The following is a 3,951-nucleotide window of genomic DNA, read 5'->3' on the forward strand; positions in this document are numbered from 1 at the left end:
AAAACTGAGGCAGAAAGAGGTGAAGTTGCCCAGGACCACATAGCTAAGTGTTTGGGACTGGATTTGAACTCAGGTCTTTCTGACTCTAGGCGCATTGCTCTATCCATTGCACCACCTAACTTCCTAGAAAACCTTGTCTTTACCTTCAAATAAATTTGAAATTGGTGCTATATTCCCTTTTTTCAGAGTAGGCGAAAATTATTTTTTTCATCCTCCCTTTCTCACTATTGTGCCTCTAGATTGAGGGGAGATATATTTTGAACTCAGAGATGAGAAAAGATGAGCCAAGCCCCAAAGCCCACCATATAATCATGGTTTCCTGATCTCAGCTCTTCTATCTACTAGCTATATGACCTTGTGCAAGTGATTTCTCCCCTATTGGTATCATCTTCATCTGAAAAATGAGAGGGTTGGAGACAATGATCTCTAGGTTCTTTTCTAGCTCTGACACTCTATGAGTGTTTGAGGGTGAGTTCCACCTGAATGGGCGAATGAGTTCTGTTCTGCGTGCCCAATACTCATTAAGGGAGAGGAGGTTACAACCCAAAATGCAAAGTATGGCTGGGGATGCAATATCATCAGGAAGGGTCAGGGTCTCTGTGAGAACCGGAAAACAAAGGGAATATGAGAAAGAAAATGGTCTAGATGAAAATAAGTTTGTTACCTATAGAACAAGCATTCCAGAGGGCACAATGAAAGAGGGGTGGGCAGATTTGGAGTGAGACATTAGTCAGGAGAAAACAAAGGATGTAGGGTTGCTGAGGATGGCAGTAGGAAAACAGGCAGTGGAGAATGGGAAATTGGGCTTTTACAACAACAGCCAGAGGTTCAGGGTCACTGGGATGAGGAGAATATAAGTCGTGGGAGAGAGGGGGAGAATGCTAAGCATTGAAGAATGAGTAAAGGCAGATGGCTGGAGAGAGGTCCATTGATGGAGGCAGGTGATTAAACTGTTCAAAGTCCTCTCTGGATGTATGACCTTGCGGCAAGTGGTGATGTTGAGACTTAGGAGGCCAATTCATGGCAGGAAGGAACAGGTGAAATTCAGTCTGGGTAAGTCTAGACAGGAGTAAGAAACCGTCCATTTGAGTTGGGTCTGATCTTAATCAGCCTCCAAACCTTGGAGAAGGCCTTGGGGCAAAGATCCATGCTAAAGTACTGAGGCCTGCATTCAGGGCTAATTCAGGGCTCCCAGGGAAAACTTAGGAGGGTGGATGGCACAGGCAGGTGGCCTGGATGCAGGGCTGATGGATGGCCTGCTTGGCAATCCCTGTAGGGAAAAGGCCAGAGGTAGGTGACCTGGATTGGGGCTAATGCAAGTTTCACTGAGAAGTCTCCAGAGTGAACTCTTCTCTATGGGGATAGGCTCTTAAACATGATCACAACAAGCTAAGCTATTCCAGGGAAACTTATGTTAAGGATAAGATAGAAAAGCTTAGGCCTCATCTCATCTGGACCAATAATTCTGCTTAGTCCTCACAGCCTTCCGCTGGAGTATCAGTTCTGAATTTGTGTGCAGTGACCTCCCATCCTTGCTAAGAGCATGAATCTATACAGTCCCCGTGACTCTGTGATGACAGAGAAAGCTTGGGCAGGGGATTGGCAAAGGGCTAGTTTTGAATGTGAAGGAGAGAAGAGAGAAGATGGTGAGGAGAAAGGACAAAGGATGGAGACCTGCTTACAAGAACAAGCGCTTTTTGTCCTAACACATAAGCCAAATTTATGGGGTCATAGGTTTAAAAAGAAACAGAGGCTACCGAGTCTTCCTCCTTTTCTCCATCTGCAGATGAAAAAAACTGAGGCACACATGTCAAGTCACTGGCTATGACCAAATAAAATCTGGCCCTTTCTTTACTTTCTAGTCTTACAGTTTATATACCTCCACATACACCACCATCCATACACTGGCCTCCTTGCTGTTTCTGACACATGACGCTCCATTTTCCCTCTCCGTGACTTTGTGTGGCCTAGAATCCCCACCTCCTTCTCTTAATTCCCTTTGCTTCTTTCAAGACTCAGACCAAATCCCATCCTCTTGAGGAGGTCTTCCTCTCTGAGATCACCTGCCATCTATTCTGCATACATCTTGCAAGTCCTCACTAGGATGTGGGCTTCTTGAGGACTGTGTTTCTGTCTTTCTTTTTATCCCCAGGGCTTGGGACAGTGACTGGCATACATCCAGTGCTTAATAAATGCTTATTAACTGACTGACTGGAGCAGGGATGGGGAACCTGCAGCCTCAAGGCCACATATGGCCTTCTAGGTCCTTGGGTGAGGCTTGTTGACTGAGTCCAAGTTTTACACAATAAATCCTTTTATTAAGGGGGTTTGTTCTGTGAAGTTTGGATTCAGTCAAAGGGTCGCCCTTGAGGACCTAGAGGGCCACACATGGCTTCAAGTCCACAGGTTCCCCACCCCTGGACTAGATGATCTGAGGCAGAATTTGAGCTCACTAGCACTTACTTCATGCGACTTTACAAGTTTTCTCCTGTGAAGAAACTTCTCTAAACCCCACTGGTTCCAAAAATAGAGCCCCAAATCCAAATTCAATGCATCCACTTGAGAGAGCCCAAAACTGGGGCAGGCATTGTAATCTGCCAGGAATGAGGTACCACCGCAATAGCAAAGAGGTGATGAATCCCATCACCACAGTGGACATGGATCCTTTGCGGCCAGGCTTAATTTGGATCAGTCTGCTGCTGAGGGGGGAGTTAAGGGTGGAGTTGGATGCTGGGACTGAGGATGACCCAGCTGAGTCACTGCGGTGACTTGTTTTTAATCACTCTAAAGTCTTATTTAAGATGAGGATGCAAGTATCTGTTTAAAGGAAACCAGCAGGGTAAGGAAAGAAGGGAGAGGAGGTCAAGAGGCAGCTAGGTGTAAGTCCCCAGCATGTAGTCAGGATAAGACCTGAGTTCAAATCCAACCTCAGACACTTACTAGCTGTGTGATCCTGGGCAAGTCACTTAATCCTGTTTACCTCAGTTTCCTCCAGTATAAAATGAGCTAGAGAAGGAAATGGCAAACCACTCCAATATCTTTGCCAAGAAAAACCTCAAATGGGGTCACAACCCCAAAGTGAACAATAACAACGACAGATCTAATACTACTTTTAAAATCTAGTAATAGCTAGAATATCGTAAATACTTTAAAAATCTATTAATAGCTACAATACCTTATTTGAATACTCTAAAAATCTAATAATAGCTAGAATTGAAATAGAGGTTTAAAGTTTGCAAAGCACTTTTTCGGTTTGATAAATATTTAAAAGTGCCTTCTGTGTGCCAGGTACTGTGCTAAGCTCTGGGGATACAAATAAGAAAAAGAGGCAGTCCCTGTCTTCAAGGAGTTTACAATTTAGTAGGGGAAAACAACACACAAAAGGTAGTTTTGCAAATATATCCTCTGATTCTCATTACAACCCAGGAGAAGGAAGTGCTATTATTAGCTACATTTTAACATTTTTTTGTTTATGTTTCTTTTTTTTAAAGGCAATTGGGGTTAAGTGACTTGACCAGGGTCACACAGCTGTAAGTGTCTGAGGTCACATTTGAATTCAGGTCCTCCTGAGTCCAGGGCTGGTGCTCTATCCACTGTGCCACCTAGCTGCCCCTATTAGCTACATTTTACAGAATGGAAAATTAAGGCTATGAGAGCTAGCAGCTTATCCCAGGTGACATGAGGAGGAATTATTTGAGGTGGGATTTGAACTCAGATCCTGACTCCAAGTCCAGGACTCTATTTGCCACACCACCTCTGTTTTTCTGGAGCAATGTTTATAGAATCTATTTTCCTTTTCCCCTCCTAAGGGACCCACTAAAATTCAGGACCTTGGATTGCCTCTCATCTAGGTTATTAAAGAGGACTTCATGGAGCAATGGAAAGGCTACAGTGTTTGGAGTCTCAAGACCTGGGTTCGAATATTGACTCTGCTACTCCAGGCAAGCCACT

This window comes from Phascolarctos cinereus, unplaced genomic scaffold (genome assembly GCF_003287225.1).
Source record: "Phascolarctos cinereus isolate Bilbo 61053 unplaced genomic scaffold, phaCin_HiC Scaffold_4;HRSCAF=312, whole genome shotgun sequence".
Taxonomy (NCBI): domain Eukaryota; kingdom Metazoa; phylum Chordata; class Mammalia; order Diprotodontia; family Phascolarctidae; genus Phascolarctos; species Phascolarctos cinereus.